General features: G+C 47.0%; 1 pseudogene; it reads left to right on the forward strand.

Annotated features, from left to right (window-relative positions):
- Positions 1-8,369: 8,369 nt before the first annotated feature.
- LOC136515563 (putative receptor protein kinase ZmPK1) lies at positions 8,370-27,640 on the forward strand (annotated as a pseudogene).

Below are 27,640 nucleotides of genomic sequence, written 5' to 3' on the forward strand. Positions count from 1 at the left end.
AAAGTGATGGGCAGATCAATCTGCCCCAGCGGTACGGCCTATCTGCCAGGTACGACACCATGGAAGAGTGCTCGGATGGGGCGGAGGTTCATTCGATCAACGCCCATCTCGTCGAGTGTCTTGGCATACATGATGTTGAGGCCGCTACCTCCATCCATCAGTACCTTTGTGAGTCGCTTTGGGCCGACGATCAGATCGACAACCAGTGGGTACCTTCTCGGGTGTGGGACGGTATCTGGATGGTCGGTCCGGTCGAAGGTTATGGTGGATTCTGACCACTAGAGAAAGGCGGGTGTGGCTGGTCCGGCCGTATAGACCTCACGGCGTGCGACCTTCTAGCGGCGTTTGGAGTCGTAGGCCGCTGATCCTCCGAAGATCATGAGGGCATTGTTCGGCGTCGGGAAGGCGTCGTCCTTCTCCTCTGCGTCGTCTGTGGTAGGGCCAGGTTCCTTCCCCTGCTCCCCTCTGTTGAGGCCCCGGGTAAGTATTTGCACATGAGGCCGCAATCCTTGTATAGATGCTTGGCCGGGAAAGTATGGTTTGGGCATGGTCCCTTGAGCATCTTCTCAAAGTGGTTTGGAGCACCCTCCGTGGGCTTTTGGCCACCCTTGCGGCCGGCGACGGCCACGAGCAAGCTGTCGTGCCGTTGCTTCTTGTTTTTTCTTTTGGCGGGACGGTTGGAGGTGCCTTCGCCGGCGTCCTCGTCCCACCTTGCCTTGCCGTCAGAACGGTCGAAGATGGCTCCAACCGCCTCCTCTCCTGAGGCATGGCTGGTGGTGATGTCTAGGAGCTCCTTGGTGGTCCATGGGCCCCTGTGCCCCAGCTTGTGAACCAAAGACTCGTAGGTTGTCCCGGATAGGAAAGCTCCTATCACGTCGGCGTCGGCGACGTTAGGGAGCTCGTTGCACTGTCAGGAGAAGCACCGGATGTACCCGCGGAGGGTTTCATTGGCCTTCTGGCGGTAGTTCTTGAGGTCCCATGGGTTTTTGGGGCATTTGTACGTGCCCTAAAAGTTCCCCATGAAGATCTCCGTCAGATCCGCCCAACTTTGAATGGCGTTGGACGGTAGGTGCTCCAACCATGCTCGCGCCGAATCGATCAAGAATAGTGGGAGATTGCGAATAATGAAATCGTCATCACTCACACCACCGGCCTGACATGCAAGCCGATAGTCTTTGAGCCAAAGCCCAGGGTTTGTTTCCCCAGAATATTTAAGGATGTTGGTTGGCGGTCGGTACCTTAGTGGGAACGCAGCATTGAGGATGTGTTGGCCGAAGGCCTGAGGGCCTAGCAGGCTAGGGCTCATGCTTTGGTCCTCGCCGCTGTCGTAGCATCCGCCGCATCGAGGATGGTAGCCATGGTGGGCTGCCTCTCCTGCGTCGCCGTGGGCACGTCTGCGGGCGTCGATGGTGCTGCACACATTGCGGTCATGGCAGAGACATTGATGTACCAGGACGGTGGAGGGCTGCTTGCCGCCTGGCGGTGTCTGGTGAATGGACGTGTCCTTGGCGGGGTGCACCGAGGGCGTGCGCTGGCTCGCATCGGGCTCGCGTCGTCGGGACAATGAGCTTTCTGCCTGCTGCACCGCCGCACGCTCGAGCAACGTGCGAATTTCTAGGCGGGCATGGCGATCCTCGAACGTCGCGGCCTCTGGAAGGCCGTGCAGCAAGGCCGTCGCTGTAGTGATGTTTTGGCTCACCCGAGCAAAGTGAGGAAGGGTCCTATCATCGATGAGGATCCTTTGGTGTACGGTGCGGGCCGTGGCACGGGCGCGCCCACCGCTTTCGCGGCGTTCAATCTCACGATTGATGTCCGCGTACTCCTGGACGAACCCTTGCCCAGCCTCATCGATCTCCAGCTTGCAGGCCCTCAGCTGCTCCATCCTTAGGTGAGATGGGGCCGCCATCTCCTCCCCGGACCTGCCACCAAGGTTGCTTGTCAGGGTGGCCTCTTCCCCGGAGACACTTTCGACGTGCCCCTCAGGGGTCTGCGCCATGAAGCATTCCCGGGAAGGGTGGTGGCTCCCCCTGCTGGAGTCAGAGCTGGAGGACGATCCTGGCTCCTCCGTGAGGAGCCTGTGGAGAGTCTCTATATCATTTTCAATTGTCCCCACGAACTCGCTGTCCGTGGGTGGCTGAACCATGCATAGTGCCAGAAGGTGGCCAGCGGTCACCGCGGCATTGCGGAGACCGAACAGAAACGCTATCGGGGCACTCCGCACGGGGCCTTCCGGAGAGAGGGTGATGCAGCGTGGGGCCTCCCTAGATAACTGGGGTCCAAGGGAGTCGCTAGGCTGGTCCTCAAGCCTCTGGTGGCTGAGGCTAATGGAAGGGAGAGACTGCACGACCGTGTGGGCCAATGCCAGCTCTCCTCCTAGTGTGACGATGAAATCTAGGCCACCAAAACGCACGTGTGCGCCTAGAACCTAGCTGATCGCGTGGGTGGCCATCCGAGGCCTGATTTGGAACATGCAAACTCCCCTACCTAGCGCACCAACTGTCGGTGTTTCATACAAGCACCAACAAGTAAATTTATAGTAATGCGTGTTAGGCCCAGATGGTGCGCTAAAGGACACAAGATTTATACTGGTTCGGGCCAAATGTCCCTACGTCCAGTCTATTGCTGCTCGTGTTATTAGCACCGAAAAATAGTTCATAGTAGGGGGTACAAACGATCGAGAGAGGGACTGGTCCCAAGTCTCTGATGGAAGGGTCGAAAGGATGCCAAGAGCTTGATAGCAGCTTGACTGTGTGTGTTGTGTATTATGCTGTCAAAAGTCGGTCCCCTTGTTGAAGGAAGCGCATCCCCTTTTATAGATGAAGGGGACGGCTTTACAAGTGAGAGGGTTAGGGTGCGTACGCTACCTAGCCTTGTTATTCATGTCTACCTAGCCTTGTTGTCCATTCTGGTGGGTGCAAAAGGATGATAAGCGCCTACAATACTATCGATGCCACTGTAGAATGTCAGGATGGCTATAGAGTACTGCCCCACGCAGGGTATGGACTCTGGTACAGTGGTTTTGACTTATGAGCCTCGCCCAGCCTTGCTCCGCACGCCTTCTGGTTCCTATGAGTCTCTGTCGGAGGGATGCGGGGTCGGGGTCCGGAGTAGCCCTATGGGCAAGGTCTTCCGATTAGAGAGGGCGTCTAGAGGCTGAAGCGAGCTCTCCGATCTGGTGGACCCGAGGGGCCGGGAACCGGACACCGCTCCCCTGTGATCATAACGTGGTGATCGCACATTCATCATTTGTGGAGGACGCGAGTCCTTTCCTGGACTATAGTGGTTGTCGCATATCTACATCGGGTTCCGTGTCCCAGAGCTGAAGGCGGCGCCTACAACTCTATAGGGCGAAGAGCACGCACCTGCAACACTTTTCAGATTCTGCTACGTTTGGGAGGGTCTAGATCTCCCATCCCGTCGTTCCCTGGCAGTACTTTTCCTACCGAGGCACAGGGTATGGTCCTTGAAGCCACGGTTGACCCAAACGTCTTGTCCTACCCTGCACCTATCATCATGAGGGAATGGGGAGAGGTTGTCAGGCAAGAAGAAACCAGTCCTTAGACTTTGAGTGAGGCGAGGTTCATCCTCGGACATCGGGCAAGGCGGAGTCCAGTCCTTATCCCCTGGGTGAGACCGAGCCCATCCCTCGGGGGTCGGGCGAGGCGACGTCAATCCCTAAGCTGTCGGGCGAGGCAGAGCTGGCCCTTATCCCTCGGGCGAGACCGAGCCCATCCCTCGGGGGTCGGGCGAGGCGGAGTCAATCCCTTAGCTCTTGGGTGAGGCGGAGCTGGCCCATATCCCTCGGGCGAGACCGAGCTTGGCCCTCAGGGGTCGGGTGAGGTGGAGTCTATCCCTAAACCCTCGGGCGAGGTGGAGCTGGCCCAAAGGCATCGGGCGAGGCGGAACCAAACTCCCGTCACTTGGGCAAGAAACGCAGCGGCGCCCTTGTCCGTCCAGAAGTTTTTAACGTTCGATGGCTATCGGTTCCACCTCCTGGGGTACCCCCGGTGTTAGGTCCTCGACACAATCTCTCCCTTTTTGGTAATTGATGACAACCCTTACACAAATATATGAATTGAAATTAAATTGAATCCATGTTGCTTGCCCAGGCATATTTACCATGTGTAAAAGGATATGGACAAGTTTCATGAATCCCATATGGTAGCAATTGCTCCCCCTACATATGTGCTAAGAGTTTGGATTGTGGCTTGCACGTATGCTTAGATAGGAAATATAGGAGACAATGACTACCAAATGATGCAAAGGTATAAGAGATGGACCTTTGAAGTGTGATACCAATCGGAGTGCACCAATATACCATCCTTAGCACCATTAGTAACTAGACATACACAAAAGCGAGAATACCCCGTGAGATCAACCTTAGAAGTAAGGATCTAGTTTTCATAATGTGAGCATGAGTCTAGTTACTTTAACCTATGCTTGCTAGTTTTTCATTTCATCATCCAAACCTACAACTAGCATACACCACACAAGCTTGAATATTGAAATTTAAAAATTATGCCATGCAAGCAAATATATGAAATACACATTCAAATACACCATACAAGTTCATGAGCTTGCTTCCCCTACTTATGTGTTCAAAATTTTAATTGATCCCCTTCCTTTGTCATATCTCTCCCCCTATGTCAAATTCTCCCCCTATCACTTATATATTTGTCTCTCTCCTCCTTTGTTGTCTTTTCACTATCTTTGTATACTATTTCTCCCCCTTTGTCATCAATGACCACAAAGGTTCAAAATGTAGATAGGTTGAGATTATCAAAGTCAATCAATGGGGTGAGGATTATTTTCCCAAATTTGGTTTAATCTAGAACATTTGCCAAAGATATTTAACTCGGTTTGATCTAAGGACAAGCTTCTTCACACCTCCAAATAAGGGTTATCTTGTACCATGTTGAGTTAAACACTTAGAGCTCATTTTCTAGATCAAACACTAGGTTTACAAGCCCACAAACATGTCATATGCTACCACTAGACCAAATTAAGCATAGAAGCAATAGTGGTACCATACAAACATAAAAATCATTTGATTTTCATGAATGAGCCTATCAAATGTGAAAGATGACTAGATGCACTAAACATATCCTTAGTAAGGATGTATGCTATGCCAATCAACTTTTACCTTGGATTGCTCGAAGGAGAGGCATGTCATATAAGTGGGGGTGCATCAACACATATTTGAGAAATCCAATATGTTCAACTCATTCCTTAGCTTGCAAAACCTTTTGTCATCCAATGGCTTGGTGAATATATCGGCAAGTTGATCTTCGGTGCCTACACTCAATGCAAATGTCCCCTTTTTGTTGGTGATCTCTTATGAAATGATGGCGGACATCAATGTGCTTTGTTCTAGCATGTTGAACCGGATTGTTGGTTAACTTGATTGCACTCTCATTGTCACATAGCAATGGCACTTTCTTGAACTTGATTCCAAAGTCACTCAAAGTGGACTTCATCCAAAGTATTTGTGCACAACAACTACCGGCGGATATGTATTCGGCTTCGGCGGTTGATAATGCAACACTATTTTGCTTCTTTGATGACCATGAGACAAGTGATCTTCCTAATAATTGACATGTGCCCGAGGTGCTCTTCCTTTCAATCTTACATCCCACATAATCCGAGTCAAAGTAACCAACTAGCTCAAACTTTGCTCCTTTGGGATACCACAAACCAACATTTTGTGTATGCTTCAAGTACCTCAATATTCTCTTTGTGGCCTTCAAATGACTTTCTCTTGGTGAGGCTTGAAATCTTGCACACATGCATACACTAAACATGACATCCGGCCTTGATGCGGTCACATAGAGTAGGCTTCCAATCATAGACTGATACAATTTTTGATCCACCATATTGCCACTTGCATCACTATCCAAGTTGACATTTGTTCCTATTGGTGTACTAATGGCTTTGCTATCACTCATGCCAAACTTCTTGATCATGTCCTTGATATACTTGCCTTGACTCACAAATGTACCATTCCTCAATTGCTTGATTTGAAGACCAAGGAAGTAATTTAATTCTCCAATCATGGAATCTCAAACTCATTAGCCATCATCTTTCCAAATTCTTCACAAAAGTCTTGATTGGTTGATCTAAATATGATGTCATCAACATAGATTTGCAACACAAATAAATCTTTTTCAATCTTCTTGATGAAAAGAGTGGTGTCAACCTTGCCCATCATGAACCCTTTAGAGAGTAGGAAGTCCCTCAATCTCTCATACCATGAATTGAAAGCTCTACTTTGGTTTTGGTGAATTGATGAAACCCTAAGTGCTAACTTAGTTTATCAAAGTGATTATGAGATAGGTAGCACTACTCCAAGTGGTGAAGCAAATGAAGATCAAGTCATGATGATGGTGATCGCATGGTGATGATCAAATGCTTGGACTTAGAAAAGAAGAAAAACAAAAGGCTCAAGGCAAAGGTATAAATGGTAGGAGCCATTTTATTTTGGTGATCGAGACACTTAGTGAGTGTGATCACATTTAGGATCGATAGTCGTACTATTAAGAGGGTGAAACTCGTATCGAAATGCGGTTATCAAAGTGCCACTAGATGCTCTAACTCATTGCATATGCATTTAGGATCTAGTGGAGTGCTAACACCCTTGAAAACATTTGTGAAAATATTCTAACACATGTGCATAAGGTGATACACTTGATGGTTGACACATTTGACCAAGGGTGAAGAAGTTAGAGTTGATGTGGATCAACTCGGTGAAGAAACGGAGGCGAAAGGAGGTCACTGTGAGTGACCGGACGCTGGCCACAACTAGACCGACATGTTCGGTCAGTGGCAGCAGCGAAGGCGCAGGCGTCGGTCTTTGACCGGACGCTGGGTCACTTCATGACCGGAAGCATGGTGGGTCCGTCCAGTCCCACTGATATGGCGGCACAGAGAAGGTGAGAAGTATCGGACGCTGATGCTGCGTCCGATCATGACCTACTGGACGCATTCGGTCGCAGTTGAGCAGCTCTAGCTCTCTAGACTCGACCAGACGCTGCCCCTCCTACATCTGGTTGTGATTGAACTGACATGTCTGGTCGTCATTTGGCTCTCTCGCGACCTCTCTAGAAATGACCAGACTCGGTAGAGGTGCGTCCGGTCTTGGCGCTGTGCTGCTTCCAGTCATCACTTGACCGTTGGTGCGTGGCTGCTGACTATTGAGATCTAGCGACTAAGGTTGAACGGAGGTGACACGTGTTGTGCATCCGTTGACTGGACGCTAGACCAGGTGCGTCCGATCAATCTGACCGACGCGTCCGATCGCCCTGATTTCTCAGTGAACAGAGAGCCAATGGCTCTATTCATGGGGGCTCTCTATTTAAGCCCCATTGCCAGCTCTAGCTCACCCTCTTGGCCATTTGCATTAACATAGCAACCTTGTCAGCTTAGCCAAAGCCCTCCCACTCATCTCCGTTATTGATTAATCATCTTTGTGAGATTAGGAGAGAATCCAAGTGCATTGCTTGAGTGTTTGCATCTAGTGGCACTTGGTGTTCGTGTTTTGCTTTGGGATTCACTTGTTACTCTTGGTGGTTGCTGCCACCTATATGGCTTGGAGCAGTGAGGATCATCGAGTAGAGGTTGGTGATTGTCTTCGGCTCCAATCGTGGTGATTGTGAGGGGTTCTTGAGCTTTCCCCAGTGGAGAGCCAAAAGGTACTCTAGTAAATTGCTCGTGGCTTATGTGATCCTCATCTTGTGTTGGTTGTGAGGCACCCTATTGAGGTTTTGGCATGTGATGCCAATTAGTGCGTGAACCTCTAAGTGAGTGAATCGCCACAATGGGGACTAGCCTACCGGCAAGCAAGTGAACCTCGGAAGAAAAATCATTGTGTCTTGATTGTCTCCTTGGTATTCATTGATATTCACTCATTGGTCACTTTCCACAATGGTATAACTCTCTACCACTCTATTGTATTTCATTATACATTCACTTGGATAGAGCTAGTGATAGTTAAGACTAGATAGTGTATCATTTAATTGTATCACTCTCACTAAGTTGATCATCTAGGTGTATATTAGTGACATAGCTTTGTTGTGATATACTAGAGATCATAGAAAATAGAATGGGGTAGGTGGCTTGCAACCCCAAGTATAGAGCTAGCGTGAAATTCACTTTGCCTTATTATTGACTAATCATTTGTCTTAGTGTTGTTGTAGAAATATTTAATAGACTATTCACCCCCCTCTAGCTATTAAGACCTTTCAAGTGGTATCAGACCCGAGGTCACCATGATTTGAGGCTTAACAACATTCGGTGTAAAAATGGCTCAAATCAATAACACAAAGAAGCCACCCCAATTTGATGGCACAAACTATCCATATTGGAAGTTAAAGATGACCACACATATCAAGTCAATCAATAGAAGGGTGTGGAAGGTGGTAGAAACCAAAATTGAGATTGCCGATCCAGAAAACTCCACCGCGGCCAAAGAAGTGCTTCTTCAAAACAATGACATTGCTCTAAGTGTAATTCATGATGCAATTAATGAGAGAACATTTGAGGAAATCAAGAACATTGAGATGGCTCATGAGGCTTGGAAGAAGTTGGAAGAATCATTCGAGGGAACCAAGGCAATGAAGATTGCAAAGGCATACATTCTCAAGGAGAAATTTGTTAGCTTCGAGATGAAGAAAGATGAGAGTGTGCCGGACATGTTCCATCGGATGGAAGTGCTTGTCAATGATCTCAAAGCACTTGGTGAGAAGGTGGAGGACAAGGACTTCTCTAATAAGTTCTTGAAATGCTTACCTACAAGATTTGGCATGTTGGTCACCTTGCTAGTGAGGACTAGTTTGGACACAATGACTCCAAACCAAATCTTGGGAGATATCATGACCGATGATGCTTATAGAGATGATGATGAGAAGGAAGAAAAGAGGGAGAAGAAGGATGACAAGAAGAAGAGTGTGGCATTCAAGGCCACATCATCCAAGGGCAAGGCAAAGCAAGAATCATCAAGTGAAGATGAAGACTTGAGCTTTGATGAGATGGATGATAAGAAGATTGCTCTCTTTGTCAAGAGATTTGGCAAATTCATGATGAAGAAGGGCTACCATGCTAAAAGAAAGAAGTCTTCTTCCAAGAACAAGGAAGAGTCAAGAAGGTGCTTCAATTGTGGAAGCAAGGATCATCTTGTTGCTCAATGCCCATACAATAGTGAAAATGATGATGACGACAAGAAGAGCAAGCACAAGGACAAGAAGGAAAAGAAAGAGAAGAAGGACAAGATGACCATCAAGAAGAAGAAGAAGGGTGGTTCATATGTGGTCACTTGGGATAGTGATGCTTCCTCAAGTGATGATGATGATGATAGTGATGATGACAAGACCATCAAGAAGAAGGCACTTGCAAGTATTGCTATCAATGAGAAGCCTTCTCTCTTCGACACTCCATCATGCTTCATGGCTAAGGCCACTAAGGTACAAACTTGTGATGATAAAAGTGATGAGGCACATGATAATGAAAATGAAAATGAAAATGAAAGTGATAGTGATGATTGTGAACCAACTAAGGATGAACTACTTGACATGCCAGATGATGCTAAAGAACACTTTGACATTATGAGAAGGGAATGCAAAAGCTTGCATAAGGAAATAAAAGCCCTTAAGCAAGCCTTTAATGAGCTCAAAGGATCTCATGAGAGCTAGAGAAAGCCCATGAGAAGCTTGGCAAGGCTCACAAGAAGCATGAAAAAGCTCATTCCTCTTTGCTTAATGAACAAAATGAGAAGAAGCATGTTGAGACATGTGATGTAGGCTTAACTTGTGATATAATTGATGAATCATTCTATAAGTCTATCATTGTTGCTCCCACTAACCCTTCTTGTAGCACTTCTACTTCCACCTCATCTAGTAGTGATGGCTTCACTTGTGATGCCTCACTAATGGTTGAGAATGAGACCCTCAAGAAGGAGGTCAATAAGCTCACTCACACCTTGGCTAAGGCCTATGGTGGTGAGGACCGCTTGCTTATGTGCTTGGGTAGCCAAAGATCTTCTCTCTATAAAGAGGGATTGGGCTATACCCCCAAGAAAGGCAAGGTGGCCTTTGCTCCTCACAAGACTAGTTTTGTGAAGAATAATGGTCGGTTTTGCACTAGTTGCAAGTAAGTTGGTCATAAAGAGCATGAATGCAAGAACAAGAGCAAAAATGCTAATGTATCCTCAATTAAGATTAATTCTTTCTATGTGCCTACTAAGGGTACAAATGGTGTGAAAGCTAAGTTCATCGGTACACCATGGATGGGCTCAAAGAAGAAAGCCATTTGGGTGCCAAAGAGCATGGTCACTAACTTTCAAGGACCCAAACAAGTTTGGGTACCTAAAAGGAATTAATCTTCTTTTGTAGGTCAATTACAAAGCCAGAGGAAGGCATTGGGTTCTTGATAGTGGGTGCACTCAACATATGACCGGTGATGCAAGAATGTTCAACTCAATCAACACCAATGACAATAATGGTTTTGATAGTATCAAATTTGGTGACAATGGCAAAGGCAAGGTCAAAGGGCTTGGTAAGATTGCAATATCCAATGACATGAGTATATCCAATGTGTTGCTAGTAGAGAGCTTGAACTTCAATTTGCTATCCGTGGCCCAATTATGTGATCTTAGATTCAAATGCATATTTGGGGTAGATGATGTAGAGATCATAAGTGTAGATGGCTCTAACTTGATCTTCAAAGGCTTTAGATATGAGAATCTATACTTGGTTGATTTCAATGCTAGTGAAGCTAAATTATCTACATGTTTGTTCACTAAGTCTAGCATGGGTTGGTTATGGCATAGAAGGCTTGGTCATGTTGTAATGAAACAATTGAATAGATTGGTTAAGCATGACTTGGTTAAAGGCTTGAAAGATGTAGTGTTTGAGAAAGATAAGCTTTGTAGCTCTTGTCAAGCCAGAAAATAAATTGGAAACACCCATCCTAAGAAAAGCATGATGAGCACTAGTAAAGCATTTAAGTTATTGCATATGGATTTGTTTGGGCCAACACAATACACTAGCATCGGTGGAAACAAATATGGCTTTGTGATAGTGGATGATTATACTAGATATACTTGGGTATTCTTTCTAGTGGACAAAAGTAATGTGTTTGCAACATTCAAATCATTTGTTAAAGGCATTCACAATGAGTTTAAAACAACCATCAAGAGAGTTAGAAGTGACAATGGTAGTGAGTTCAAGAACACTAGAATTGATGAGTTGTGTGATGAATTTGGAATTAGACATCAATTCTCATCCAAGTACACTCCACAATCAAATGCCCTTGTTGAGAGGAAGAATAAAACACTCATTGATATGGCAAGGTCTATGTTTAGAGAGTACAATGTGAGTCAATCCTTTTAGGCCAAAGCTATCAACATGGCTTGCTATTGTAGCAACCGCCTCTATTGTCACCCATTGAAAGAGAAGATACCATATGAGCTCTTGAATGGTAGAAAGCCCAACATTGCATATTTTCGGGTTTTTGGTTGCAAATGCTATATCTTGAAGAGAGACACTAGATTGGGCAAGTTTGACAAGAAATGTGATGTATGATTCCTACTTGGATACTCAACTACTAGCAAAGCATATAGAGTTTGGAATTTGGATAGTGGTACTCTTGAGGAAGTTCAAGATGTTGAATTTGACGAAACCAAGGGTTCACAAGAAGAAAATGAGAACTTGGAAGATGTTAGAGGCATTCAACTTTCAAATGCCATGAAGAACATGGATGTTGGTGAATTGAGGCCTAGGCAAGTAAATGATGATGAAGATGATCAAGTGCAAGTGCTCTCTAACTCAAATGTGCAAGATGATACAAATCAAGCTAGTACAAGTGGATCTCATGACAATGAACAAAATCAAGTGACTAGTACATCATCTAAATCCAATGATCAAGCAAGTACAAGCAATCAAGTTTCAATACTCCAACCAACCAATATTGCAAGGGATAATCCATTAGACTCTATCATTGGTGATATTTCAAGAGGTGTGCAAACTAGATCAAGATTAGCTTCATTTTATGAGCATTTCTCATTTGTGTCATCCCTTGAACCAAAGAAGATAGATGAAGCATTGAAGGATGTTGATTGGGTGAATGCTATGCATGAAGAATTAAATAACTTCACAAGAAATCAAGTATGAGAATTAGTAGAGAGACCAAAGGAACACAATGTGATTGGACCCAAATGGGTCTTTAGAAACAAGCAAGATCATGATGGGATAGTAGTAAGGAACAAACCAAGATTGGTAGCACAAGGATATACACAAGTTGAAGGTCTTGACTTTAGAGAAGCATATGCCCCGGTTGCTAGATTGGAAGCAATTAGAATCTTGCTAGTCTATGCTTGTGCCCACAACATCAAACTCTATCAAATGGATATCAAGAGTGCATTTCTCAATGGTTACATAAATGAAGAAATATATGTTGAGCAACCTCCCGGTTTTGAAGACAACCATGTGTACAAGTTGAAGAAAGCATTGTATGGTTTGAAGCAAGCACCTAGAGCTTTCAACGGCAGGATGACCAGACGCACCAAGAAGTAGCGTTCGATCATGTCCAGAAAGGTTCTAGAGTGGCGCGAGCACGACCGGACGCATCCGATCGAGTGAGACCGGACTTGGCCTAGAGTTCGATCAATGTGCGCGCTCCAACGGTCAGCACGACCGAACGCGTCCGGTCAGGACGACAGTAACGTCCGGTCAATGGCAGAAAGCTAGGTTTCATCCCCAACGGCTACTTTCTCCATGGGGCTTATAAATAGACCCCCAACCGGCCATTTGAGAGTGGAGAGCTGAGGAAACATACCAAGGGTATTGATACACCATTTTAGTGATCTCCACTTGCATAGTGCTTAGTGATTCATTATGTGATTAGCATAGGTGCTTTGCTAAGTGCTTAGGTTGATTAGACCACCACTTATGCGCTTGCTCTAGGTTTAGGCCTAGTGTTTAGTGAGGTTTACACACCTCTTACCACTCGGTGCTTGCGCGCACCATTGTTGTACATCAGAGGGGCTTGTAGTCTTGTGAGATCACACCAACCACGTTTGTGGTGTGGCCGCCACTATGTACCGAAGGGAACAAGGCTCGCGGCGGTTTGGCCGAAAGCTTGATAGTGAAGACGGTGGGGAACAGTCCGGGAGAGGCTTGCCGGAAGGCACACCGGAGACCCACTTAAGTGTGGGGAAGGACCAGGGCTATCCATAGAGTTACCTGACCGGGAGCTTGGCCCTTGCGAGGGGCTCCAACGAGGACTAGGGGAAGCTTGCGCGCTTCTCAATACCTCGGTAAAAATTCTAGAGTCGTCGATGGGAGTTTGCATATCTCTACCTTACTCTTTAGCTTCCGCATTTATATTGTAATCTTGGTTTGTGCTTTACTTTCCTAGCTTAGTGATCGGCTAGTTGATAGGTTTAGAACCTAGGTAGCATAACTCCTTTTTTGCGGTAGAGATAGCAACACACTAGCAAAACCGTAGTTGCATATTTAGATAGTTTATCTTTTGCATATGTTTTTGCTAAGGATAGACAAAGAAGCCTTAGTTAGAAGTAGAATTTTAAGTTGCCTAATTCACCCCCCCCTTCTTAGGTGTCACGGTCCTTTACAAGTGGTATCAAAGCCGGTTGGCTCAATTTGGACCTTTGGCTTCACCGCCGTTGAGCCGACGCTATTTAGAGTGGTTGGAATGGATACCTCTAGGCCTCCGTACTTTGACAGCACTAACTTCCCCTACTACAAAGTTAGAATGGCTTGTCACCTTAAGGTGGTAGATTTGGGTGTTTGGAGAGTCACTCGTGATGGGATGAAACCCATTAAGAATCCCGATAAGCCCAACATCATCAAGATAACACCGTTAAGGGAGTGAAGAAGCTTGATGAAGGACAAACCATGGTTTGCTACGTGTGCCACAAGGAAGGCCACAAGTCCTATGAGTGCAAGGTGAAGAATGGGGGAGGAGCTAAGAAGAAAGAGAAAAACAAAAAGGAAACAAGCAAGCTCTCCAACACCTACACCAACAAGGTGGACAAAAAGGTCTCCACATCTTATCTCTTGAAGAAGAAGAAAAATGACAAGGTGGTGGCCATCAAGGTGAACAAGCAAGCCAACAATGGGGCCAAACACATTTGGGTGCCAAAGGAGATCATTTCCAACATGAAGAGCACCAAGAAGGTTTGGATCCCGAAAGGAAAGTGAGAAGTCCGATGGACTTCGGGGAATTTGGAGACTTGGCAATGTATGGGTGCATTTTATGGGGTGCATCATTATGGATAAGGTAATTGCCAAGTGGGTTAGTGAATACTATAGACCCAAATTTCCCTTCCCATGTTATGTAACTAGATTTAATTTCTTGCAATTTTAATTAGCATCTAGTTTATTTTTATGCCTAGGTTTGCATTTGTATGTTTAATCTTTTGTCTTGCATACACTAGGTATATCTTATGGTAGGCTTGTTCGATTTCACTCTTAACCCTTGGAGCAAACCTACATGGTTTAAATTGTTTAGGAGCACGGTACATAGGTTGTTTTACAACTGTTCATCTAATATGTGTCAAAGTCCAAATTGTAGATAATTTCTCCCAAATATCATTTTCGAAAATGATTCTCACATTCATGTGATATCATCTTTCAAGTGGTATTTTTTATTCGAAAATCAATATGCATGTCTCCTACAAGTATTCCATACTTGTGTGCACAAATTTAGGGGGAGGTTACTCTATAAGTTGGATGCTTTGAGACTAACACCTTTTCAAGCTTATCATGTGTGTAGTAGTCTCATTGCAAGGAAAATGGAGTCCCCGGAGTCAAGCATCATACTTCAAATATCCACCACCTATTGCAAGTGGTATAAATCAAATTAGTTTCCACATGTGGTATTTCTAAACCGATATCATTATGTGAATTTCACTTTGGTATTTTATGCTTTCTCCATGCATTATATAGATTAAACTCCCTTGAGCATTAATTTGCCAATTTTGCATAAACTACATTCTCCATCATATGTATGCATATATTTAGGGAAAGCTTAGTCTATGTAATGTGAGAGTCAAATTTTGTGACCTATTCCACTCCACATATAAAGGATCACAAAGTTTGACCCTCCCTTGTGCTACTAATGTCTTCCTTTTCGTGTTTGATTCCAAATGGGGAGAATTTATAGGACCAAAAGTAAGCCCGATTATAATAATTTACAAGTGGTAATGGTCCAAAAAAGGGAGGATAGTGGATTATGGAGTTAGGGGGAGGCTTAAATCCATAATGCAACATGGGGACATTTGCAATGGCAAGATAAGTTTCTAAAGATGTTTACATATGGTATCTTTTAGCATCATATAACCTTGCCCTTTGCATTGCATCCTAGCAAGTAAATAGTTTTTTTAATTCCAAAATTTTTATTATTTACTTGCTTTGGTCGTATTGTCATCAATCACCAAAAAGGGGAGATTCCATTTTTCTTACAACCTGTACATGACAAATATGGTTTTTAGTTTATTCAGCAGATCACTAAAGAAAACAAGCCACAAATTTTGGAAAATAGAGATTACTTGTATTGTTAAACCATTCAGTGGAACAGGACTCATGGAGAAGAATTGTATTGTCATGATTTCTTGTGCATACCAAAAGACTATTAATTTCTATACAAGCAAGCTACTACAGTAATGTAACCACCTACAGAAAAATATATAAGACTAAACATTTTTTATAAGGGGAGACTAAAACATTTAGCACACTAACATAGAAAGCCCAGACCCACGTGAGTTGTATAAGAAACTAACACCCTGTTCGCTTCGTTTCTGTGGCTTATAAGCCGGCTAATGTTGTTTTGTTGTGAGAGAAAAATATTGTATCATGGCTGATAAGCATGGCTGATAACATTTAGCACACTAACAAAAAGTCAGCATGATATTGTATAAGAAACTAAACAAAGGGAACTTTCCCCTACTTGTGAGTTGAAATTCATGTCTTAGTTTATATGTAAGGAAACCCATGAAATACACAACGGGATATAAGTAGTGCTGCTACACCATGCTGCCTAAATTCAGCATAAAGAAGGCATAACAAACAGTGCTAAATTTCACATCACAGTATAGAGCAGCATGACTGAGATACCTGCAAACTGCAAACTGCCAGCTCTCCCGCTCATGGTTATCAGGACAATGTATTAGAAACAAGAAAACCATGACATGATAAGCATTAGATCCCTGCATAGCATTATTGTGCATAAATATTGGCTGCTTTCAGAATGGCTACTTGCTTTCATTGTCTTTACATCATTTATGCTTTCACGCTTGATTTGAGTTTGTATGACTTTATTTTTTAGTAGCTAGAAAGGCTTGTTGACAGGATTGGGTATTGGATTCAAAACAAATTTACACTTAATTACCATATGCCACTATTGGAACTTAGCGTCCGCTATCCATGAGCAGCTATCTGGACACCAATCCGCTATCAACCAGTTATAAGCTATTTAGTACCTTGCCCAACTGTGGTCTCCAATCTAGTGTACGTGCTTTTAGTTGTTACACTTAGTCAAAGTTAGCTCACCTTAGATCAACGTCAGCTTAAATTTAGGGAGGAAATATTCAGGGAAGTGCATCTGCATTTAAAGGACGCACCACGCATTTAGACTTCTGGGCCTACAGTCCATATTGGACTTCTGCTTTTGTCTTGACCATATACAGGAGAAAAACGATGAGTGCATATAATACTACTACTACCTATTAAGAGTGCTCTGCAGTTTAAAGTTTAAACACACTATTCTGCAGAGCCCAAGAAAGAGCTGTGCTCACTTTCTCACCAGTTTAATCAACTATGGCACATATTCCTTACAATCCCAGTGGTACTCTTTTCCTCCTCTTGTTGATTGTTCTGGTATCAAGTGCTGCATTTCGCAGCATTCTACCACTTGGATCCTCACTCTCAGTCAAAGAGCACCGGAGCAATGTTCTGCAATCACCGGATGGCACTTTCTCCTGTGGCTTCTACAGCATCTATGCCAGCGCCTTTACATTTTCCATCTGGTACTCGCGCGTTTAGTTCGGTCAACTTTGGAGGTGCAAACTTTACACGGTAAAAGATTTCCCACTGTAGCATTTTGTTTGTATTTGTGAATTATTGTTCAAATATTGACTAATTAGGCTCAAAAGATTCGTCTCGCAAAGTTAAAGCAAACTGTGCAATTAGTTTTTGATTTCGTCTACATTTAATACTCCATACATATACTGCAAGTTTGATGTGATGGGGAATCTTATTTTTACATAGTATTAAAGTTGGGAGTCTGGAAGAACTAAACCAGGGCTCAGCAGAAAAGACCATCATTTGGAGCGCGAATCGAGACCGTCCGGTACATGCTAGGAAGTCGACCATTACTCAGGCCCTGTTTAGTTCCACTTCATTTTGTCAAATTTTTCAAGATTTCCCATCACATCAAATCTTTGACGTATGTATGAAGCATTAAATATAAATAAAAAATAAAACTAATTACACAGTTTAGACGAAATCCACGAGACGAATCTTTTAAGCCTAATTAGATTATGATTGAACACTAATTGCTAAATAACAACGAAAAGCGCTACAGTTACCTTTTGCAAAAAATTTCACATCTAAACTGGGCCTCAGAAGAATGGGAGCATGGTTCTCACGGACTATGATGGCACCGTGGTTTGGAAGGCAGACGGTGACTTGACAGACGCTCCGTATGCTCAGCTCTTGGATACTGGGAATCTTGTTGTGGAAGGCACAACTGGTAAGATCATTTGGCAAAGTTTTGATTCAGCGCGTGTTTAGTTCTAACCTCAAATTTCGAAAAAGTGCTACAGTATCCATCACATCGAATCTTATGATACGTGCATGGAGCATTAAATGTAGACAAAAAAAACTAATTGCACAGTTTGGTTGGAAATTACGAGATGAACGTTTTGAGCCTAATTAGTCCATGATTGAACATTAATTGCCAAATAAAAACGAAAAGTGCTACAGTAGCCCAAATTCTCAAATTCACCAAATTAAACACGCGCTCACCTACACACACTCTGGTACCCACTCAACTAATAACTGCAGCTACAGAGCTGGTCTCTGCCACCCATTTACATGTTCCCGGCCACTAGGCGCGTTTGGACGATGTCCATAAGATGCCGCGCCGAGTCCGTGGCATGCCAAAGATGTGGCATAGAAAACAGCCACCGCAACTGCGGCAGGACTTGGCATGCAAAATGAATTAGTGGAGTACGGCATGTTTACGGCATGACGCAGCTAGGGGCACGAAGAAAACGCATGCCGCAACTGCGGCACGGCAGGTGCAGCGCGGCGTGGCGTGCTTTGGTCGTCATCTAAACGTGCCCTACGTCTTCCGTTTAAGTGATTTGTCAATATTGTCTCTTATATATAACGACCCTGATGTTTCAGATATATACTGGCCAGATCCTCGTACCCCATTTTACGACAACGGTAGAAAACGTTACAATAATACTAGGCTGGGGCTTTTGGATGATCTCGATGACAGATAAGCCTAGTGCTCGGCAGCACTTGTATCTTATTTTTTTGTATTTTACTTTCATTGGTTTCCAAGCCTTTATAATAGAAATATGCTCAGTATCCACTTTAATGGTTAGAAAATATACAGGAGCAGATAGAAAGTAGAGGCTGCCCTCTGCCCATAAAAGCAGGGGCACACCCTTGTATCAGGACAAGCTATTGCATTTCCTTTCAATCCAAGCGACCAAGGACCAAGCTGCCATCTAGTAATTTCCAAATCTGAATCTGAGATTTATTTTGAGCCAACAATTGGTATCTAGAGCCTAGGGTTCTTGAGTAAGTGAGCGCCATATCCACCGCCAGCCAGATCAAGAGAGTGTGTGTCGCCGCCGGTGCGGTGATCAACCCCGACGGTGACACAGCAACAGCCAGAGCCAGAGATCGCACGACGCGCCTTGCTGCCGCAGAGGCAGCGGTGAAAGCTCTAATTTTGTTTTGGTGTTTGATAAAACCCTAAGTGCTAACCTAGTTTATCAAGTGATCATGAGATAGGTAGCACATTCCAAGTGATGAAGCAAATGAAGACCATGACATAATGATGGTGATGCCATGGTGATGATCAAGTACTTGGACTTGAAAAGAAGAAAGAGAAAAACAAAAGGCTCAAGGCAAAGGTATAAATGGTAGGAGCCATTTTATTTTGGTGATCGAGACACTTAGTGAGTGTGATCACATTTAGGATCGATAGCCGTACTATTAAGAGGGGTGAAACTCGTATTGAAATGCGGTTATCAAAGTGCCACTAGATGCTCTAACTCATTGCGTATGCATTTAGGATCTAGTGGAGTGCTAACACCCTTGAAAATATTTTGTGAAAATATGCTAACACATATGTGCACAAGGTGTTAACTTGGTGGTTGGCACATTTGAGCAAGGGTTAGGAACTTCACCGACGGAGTGTCCGTCCGTAGAGTGCGGACAGTACGATAGTGCCACCGGCGCTCTATACAGAAAAGACGGAGGTCACTGTAAGTGACCGGACGCTGGTCTCGGTAGGACCAACGTGTCCGGTCAGTGGATGCGTGAAGACACTGGCGTCGGTCCACGACCGGACGCTGGGTCACTTGGTGACCAGACGCTGAAGGGGTTCGTCCGGTCCTGCTAACGTGGCAGCGCACAGAGGAGACACCGAGTGACCGGACGCTGGGTGAGTCCGATCGAGCATGACCGGACGCATCCGATCGTGATTTCTCGCTTCTGGATGCTTACTGGAAATGACCGGACGCTGAGGTCCAGCGTCCAGTCACCTCGCAGCAGCGTGTCCGGTCATCACTTGACCATTGGGATCAGGTGCTCAGTATTTGAAGAGAGGGGACATGTGACGTGCATCGCGTGAACAGACGCTGAGTTCCAGCGTTCGGTCAATCTGACCGGCGCGTTCGGTCACCCCGTGTTGTGCCCAGTGAAGGGGTACAATGGCTCTGTTTTGTGGGGGCTTCTATTTAAGCTCCATGGCTGGCTCAAGCTCACTCTCTTGACCATTTGCATTGACATAGCAACCTTGTGATCTTAGCCAAAGCCCTCCCACTCATCTCCATCATTGATTCATCATCTTTGTGAGATTGGGAGAGAATCCAAGTGCATTGCTTGAGTGTTTGCATCTAGAGGCATTTGGTGTTCGTGTTTCGCTATGGATTCGCTTGTTACTCTTGGTGGTTGTCGCTACCTAGACGGCTTGGAGCAGCGAGGATCGTCGAGCGGAGGTTGGTGATTGTGAGGGGTTCTTGACCTTTCCCCAGCGGAGAGCCAAAAGGTACTCTAGTGGATTGCTCGTGGCTTGTGTGATCCTCATCTTGTGTTGGTTGTGCGGCACCCTATTGAGGGTTTGGCGTGTGATGCCAATTAGCGCGTGAACCTCCAAGTGAATGAATCACCACAACGAGGACTAGCTTGCCGGCAAGCAAGTAAACCTCGGTAAAAAATCATTGTGTCATCATTTGATTCCGAGGTGATTGGTCTTCATTATTAATCATTCTTGTGATTGATTGGCTCCTTCCTCGACACGGCGGTATAACCTTCTTGCTCACTCTCTTTATATTACCGCAAACTAGTTGTCAAGCTCTTTAGTGTAGCTAGTTGTGATAGCTTGTTAGTTTGGTTAGTGTGGCTCTTTAGTTAGCTTTTGAGAGCACACTAACTTAGTGTAGTGTCATAGCTATTGTGTGGATAGAAACTATATAAAATAGAATTGTGGTAGGTGGCTTGCTATTTTAGTAGGCTAGCGCAACACTTGCTTCGTCTCATAATTGTCTAACCGGTTTGTCAAGTGTTGTTGTAGATATTTTTAATAGGTTATTCACCCCCCCCTCTAGCCATTAGGACCTTTCAAGCGGCTACGGTGGCGATCGAGATGGCCAGGTAGGCAGCGGCAGCGGCTCAAGTCGCGGTGGCTGCCGCTACGGCACTACGCGTCGAGATGGAGCAGGAGGAGCCGGAGCCAGCGGGAGAAGGGTCGCGCAGTCCGATCGGGCGCTGCCGCCAGTCACTGTCACCAGAGCGGCGTCATGGTCGCCGCGGGTGCTCCCCGGTGCTACAGACTCTGCAGCGGGCATGCCATGGTCGATGCTCACCAAGGCAAACTACCATGAGTGGAGCCTGCTGATGAAGGTCAAGTTGTAGGCTCAGCGGTTGTGGGAGGCGGTACACGGCGGCGGCGGCAGCTACGACGGCGATCGTCGAGCACTGGAGGACTTGTGCGTCGTTGTCCCCATCGAGCTCGGCGCCTCCCTCGCCAACAAGGCTACGGCGAAGCTGGCGTGGGAAGTGATCGCTGCGGCACGCGTCGGTGGAGATCGCGTGCGCCGGGCGACGTTGCAGCGCCTCCGAGGGGAGTGGGAAGGCCTCACCTTTCAGCCAGGTGAGCAAGTCAAGGACTTTGCCCTTCGCCTGACCAACCTGATGGAGCAGATGGCACGTAACGGCAACACCGACCTCACGATGGAGCATGCTGTGGAGAAATTCCTCCACTACATGCCGAAGAAGTATGCGCAGATCATCATGTTGATTGAGATGCTCCTCGACTTCGAGTAGCTCACCATCAAGGATGTGACCCAAAGGCTCAAGGCGGTGTAGGACCGCGAGGAGGCAAGCTGTTGTACATGATGGAGCAGTGGCACGCCTTCGAGAAGGAGGAGGAGGAAGGATCCAGACCATTTGGCTTCTCTAAGGAACATCACCGGCATTCATGTGGTGGCAAGAAGAGGAAGGAGGAGAAGAGGCCCCAGGGTCAGGCAGGCGTTGATGGCGGTGGCGGCGGTGAGCACAAGGCGGCCTGGGATAACACCTGCAACAACTATGGCAAGTCCAGCCACTAGGCCAAGGATTGTCGCCTTATTCCATGCCGTGGTGGGCAGGCTCACATCGCGCAAGCAGGGGAGGAGGATGATGCTCTGTTCCTGGTGCACGGGTTCATCGAGCCGTAGCAAGAAGCACGGGAGGGGGTGAAAGGTCCAAGCTTTCCCCTATCCGCGATGGCTGGCTCCACACATCTCCACCCCAACAAACCGCGCGCTCACGCCTTCCTCAACAAAGGCGCTGATGATGACAAGATCGACGGCTGGTACCTTGACACCGGTGCCACGCACCACATGACTGGTCGGCATGAGTTCTTCTCCAACCTATACTCCACGCGTGAAGGGCTTCGTCAAGTTCGGTGATGCCTCCGCCGTCGAGATCAAGGGAGTTGGCTTGATCATCTTCAAGGCCAAGACGGGGGAGCACCACCTCCTCACTGGCGTGTACTACATCCCGACCTTGAGGAACTCCATCATCAGCGTTGATCAACTAGATGAGAATGGCTCTCAAGTGGAGATTGAGGATGGCGTGCTGCGTATCTGGGATAGAAGTCGTCGTCTTCTTCCCAAGGTGAACCGGGGAACCCACTGCCTTTACGTGCTTTCATGTGCAGGTGGTGCACCCCCTTTGCCTTGCCACGTGCCGGAAAGATGAGACGTGGCGCTGGCACGAGCATTTTGGGCATCTTCACTTCGAGGCCCTAAAATAGCTCAGTAAGGAGGAGATGGTCCACGGCATGCCCTACTTCGACCATGTCGAGCAGCTCTGCAACACCTATGTGGTGACTAAGCTGAAATGCTAGCCCTTCTCGCATCAAGCCTCCTATCACTCCACCGAGCCGCTTGAGCTGGTGCATGGCGACCTCTGCGGTCCAGTGTCACCAGCCACTCCTAGAGGTCGGCGCTACTTCCTACTACTCGTCGATGACTCCACCCACTACATATGGGCCATGCTACTCGATTCCAAGGCGCAGCTGCAGACGCCATCAAGCGCCATCAGGCAGCTATGGAGGAGTACGGCTGCAAGCTCCAGGTGCTTAGCATGGACAATGGCGGTGAGTTCACGGCGGCCGAGTTCGTGGCGTACTGCGCCGATGAGGGGATCTAGTGCCACTACTCTACGACCTACTCACCATAGCAGAATGGCGTGGTCGAGCACCGCAATCAGACGGTGGTGGCAGCGGCATGCGCTCTCCTCAAGCAGCGTGGCATGCCAGCAATCTACTAGGGTGAGGCTATGATGACCGCCGTACACCTGCTCAACCGCTCACCGACCAGTGCACTTGACGGCAAGATGCCATATGAGGCCTAGCATGGGCGCAAGCCGGCGGTCAACTACCTACGTGTCTTCGACTGAACCACGTCGGCAAGCTCGACGATCACAGCTCATCGGGGGTCTTCATCGGCTACGTAGAAGGGGCTAAGGCCTACCGCGTGCTTGACCCGGCGACACGGCGTGTACGCGTGGCACACGACGTCGTGTTCAATGAAGGACACAGCTGGGCATGGGACAAGGCGATGGACGATGGGTCAGTGGCCACGCTCTGTGACTTCAACGTCGAGTACATGTGGGTGGGTGGTGGTGAGGGAGCACAAGGTGCATCCTCATCGATGACTGGGTCTTCATCACCAGCGCTGACCTCTTCATCAGCTCCGCCGCTCTAGCCTTCACCAAATCTAGGGGAGCTTGGAAGCCCATCTCCGGTGGTCAAAAGCCCATCGGCGGTGGTCAGCAGTCCATCGGTGGCGATCAGGAGCTCACCGGCATGCTAGTCGACCTCTCCAGTGCATTAGCTGACCTCTTCGGCGCACCAACCGACCTCCTCGGCATCTTCTACCTCGCCTGCTGCGACACCAGCACACGCAAGGCAGCCGAAGCTCGAGTACGCGACACCACTGGAGGATGATGAAGACCGCCTGGACGCCTACTATGACGATGAGCCCCTTCGGTACCGCACGGTGGCGAACATCCTCGAAGAGCAGTCTCCATCGGACCAGCCCAAGAGGCTCTTCGCCCAGCTACATCTGACGCACGCCGGTGAGCCGACCACTTATGCTGAGGCGCGAGATGATCCACCATGGTGGACGGAGATGGAGCAGGAGCTCAAGTCCGTCGAGCAGAACCGCACCTAGGAGCTGGTGCCACTACCTGACAGCCACCTCCCCATCACCCTGAAGTGGGTGTTCAAGCTCAAGAAGGACGAGCTGGGCGCGGTGATCAAGCACAAGGCGTGGCTGGTAGCGCGCGGCTTCGTCCAGCAGGAGGGGATCAACTATGACGACGCTTTCGCCACCGTGGAGCGCATGGAGTCAGTACGTGTCCTCCTTGTGCTGGTGGCTCAAGAGGGGTGGCAAGTCCACCACATGGACGTGAAGTCCGCCTTCCTCAACGGCGACCTCAAGGAGGAGGTCTACGTGCGCCAGCCACCTGGCTACGCCATCGCTGGAGAAGAGGGGAAGGTGTACCGCCTACGCAAGGCACTCTATGGCCTGCACCAGGCACCGCGCGCCTAGAACGCGAAACTCGACGCCACACTCAAGAAGATGGGCTTCAAGCAGAGCGTGCATGAGGCGGCGGTGTATCAGTGGGACAGTGGACGCAACGCCCTACTGGTTGGCGTCTATGTCGATGACCTCATCATCACCGGTGCTAAAGAGCAGAAGGTGGAGGTGTTCAAGGCGTAGATGAAGAAGGCGTTCGACATGAGTGACATTGGCCTCCTCTGCTTCTACCTCGACGTCGAAGTGCGCCTACCAGTGGGATCGCCCTCCGCCAAACCAACTACGCCAAGCGCATCCTCGAACTCGGCGGCATGACAGGCTGCAATCCGGCCCACACCCCGATGGAGGAGAAGCTCAAGCTGAGTTGGGAGAGCACGGCGGAGGAGGTCAGGTCAATCCAACCCATTACCGGCAGCCACTGTTCGCCTAAACAGTCGTTTAGCCCGTTTAAACACCGTGTAAACGCTACACGGTGGGTGCGCCGTTTCCGTTTAATCACCATTTTACCCCGTTTAATTGGCCGTTTAGCCCGTTTAATGGGACGTATTGCTCGAATAATGGCTAAACGGTAGGTGACCGACTATTTACCGAGAGCTTGCGCTACCTGGTCCACGCCCGGCCGGACATCGCGTTCGCCGTCGGGTACATGAGCCGGTTCATGGAGCGGCCGATGATGGAGCATCTGTAGGCCGTCAAGCGTATCCTAGCTATGTGGCGAACACCCTTGATTATGGTCTTCACTATGGAAGGGCCCCCAACATGGCGCGATTCGTCGGCTACTGTGACAGCGACCTCATCGGCGATGTGGACACCAGCAAGAGCACAACTGGAATGATGTTCTTCCTCGGTGATTGCTTGGTCAGTTGGCAGTCCCTCAAGCAGAAGGTTGTGCCCCTCTCAAGCTGTGAAGCGGAGTACATCGCCACCACCACTGCAGCAACTCAGGCACTATGGCTGTCAAGGATGCTGGCAGAGCTCCTTGGCAAGAAGGTGGATGTGGTTGAGCTGAAGGTGGATAGCAAGTCTGTTCTAGCTCTGACCAAGAACCCTATCTTCCATGAGAGAAGCAAGCACATCCGCATTAAATACCACTTCATCAGAGATTGCTTGGAGGACGGGAGCATCAAGGCCAGCCACATTGCCACTACTGATCAGCTGGTCGACATTCTCACCAAGTCGCTGGAGAAATCTAAGTTCCAAGAGATGAGGGAGAGGATTGGGTTACAGCAGATCGCTTTCGGTGCTCGGCACAAGGCTTAGGGAGAGAATGACAGATAAGCCTAGTGCTCGGCAGCACTTGTATCTTAATTTTCTGTATTTTACTTTCCTTAGCTTCCAAGCCTTTGTAATAGAAATATGCTCAGCATCCACTTTAGTGGTTAGAAAATATGCTGAAGCAGGTAGAAAGTAGATGCTGCCATCTGCCCATAAGAGCAGGGGCACACCCTTGCATCAGGACAAGCCATTACATTTCCTTTCAATCCGAGCGGCCAAGGGCCAAGCTGTCATCTGGTAGTTCCCAAATCTGAATCTGAGATCTATTAAGTGACTTTGGTGTTCAGCAAGCACTTGTGGCTTCTGATGCAGGTCCAGGAATTAAGAGAAGGCTTACCCTGGATCTTGATGGTAATCTCATAATTTATAGCTTGAATAACACTGATGGGTTATGGCCAGTTTCTAGGGTCACTATGCCTATATCGTGCAAAATTCATGGTTTTTGTGGTCCAAATGGAATTTGCCACTACTCACCTACACCTTCATGTTCTTGCCCACCTGGTTAGAAAATGGTGAATCCTGGTAACTGGAGCCAAGGCTGCAGTGCTATTGTAAATATCACATGTGGTGCGGCACAGCCTGTGAGGTTTTTTTTTTTTTTTTTGAAACGCAGCCTGAGGTTTTTGCGGCTTCTTATTTGAGAAAAAAGGTTTTTGCGGCTTCTGAACACTGATTTTTGGGGCAACGATCAGCAACAGCTTCCATTCATGTCTTTTCGGGCTTGTAGGGATATTTGTATGAATGATTGCACCTGTAAAGGCTTTCGGTATGTTCAAGGGATTGGGTTGTGCTTTCCAAAATCTCTCCTTTTCAGTGGAAGATCCTTCCCATCCCATGATCTGCGGACCATGTATATCAAGCTCCCACTGAGTGTTGACGTTTCAAACATGTCTATTCCACAATCTAATGTGCTTGATTCATCTCCGAATGTTCTGAAATGTTGTGATATGAGTGCAAGACCAATACAGTTATTTCCAGATGTTCAAAGGACTGGTTCAGGTGAATCAAAATGGTTTTATTTATATGGATTTATTGCTGCAATATTTGTCATACAAGTCATATTCATCTCGTCTGCATGGCTTTTTGTTTTGAGGAGAGATTTGAGGCCAGCCCAAACTCTAGAAGGATACAGAGTTTTATCTACTCATTTCCGGAGGTACAGTTACAAAGAACTGGAAATGGCTACTGCAAATTTCAAAGATGAGCTTGGAAGGGGAGGGTCAGGGGTTGTATATAAGGGAATGTTGCGCGATTATAGAGCAATAGCTGTGAAAAGGCTGGAAATTGTTAGGCAAGGGAAACAGGAGTTTCAGTCTGAGCTATGTCATTGGAAGGATTAATCATATGAATCTTGTTAGAATATGGGGCTATTGCTCAGACCACAGAGAGCCATCATAGGATGTTGGTGTATGAGTTTGTTGAGAACGGATCGCTGGCTACAGTCTTGTTCAGCAGCAACATCATGCTAGGATGGAAGCAAAGATTTAATATTGCTGTAGGTGTTGCCAAGGGTTTGGCCTATCTTCACCATGAGTGTTTGGAGTGGGTGATCCACTGTGATGTAAAGCCAGAGAATATACTGCTTGACCAAAATTTTGAACCGAAGATCATCGACTTTGGTATGGCAAAGTTATTGAGAAGGAGTGGATCTAATCAGATTATATCACAAGTAAGAGGTACAGTGGGTTACATTGCTCCGGAGTGGGTGACTGGCCTGCCAATCACTGCTAAAGTTGATGTATATAGCTATGGAGTTTGCTTCTTGAGTTGGCCTCTGGTACCCGTGTATCCGACAAGGCATTAGGCGTGTATGATAATCCGGAAATGGAAATTAGGAAACTTGTTAGGACACTCGTTCACAGATTGAACAGGGATGAACATGCATGGATAGCTGAGTTTGTGGACTTCAGATTGAATGGGCAATTGAATCATTGGCAAGCAAGAATGCTGATCAAGTTAGCTGTTTCATGTTTGGAGGAAGACAGGAACAAACATGCAGGCTATACTTTCTACCGATGA

Source organism: Miscanthus floridulus, chromosome 17, assembly GCF_019320115.1.
Source record: "Miscanthus floridulus cultivar M001 chromosome 17, ASM1932011v1, whole genome shotgun sequence".
NCBI classification, from domain to species: Eukaryota; Viridiplantae; Streptophyta; class Magnoliopsida; order Poales; family Poaceae; genus Miscanthus; species Miscanthus floridulus.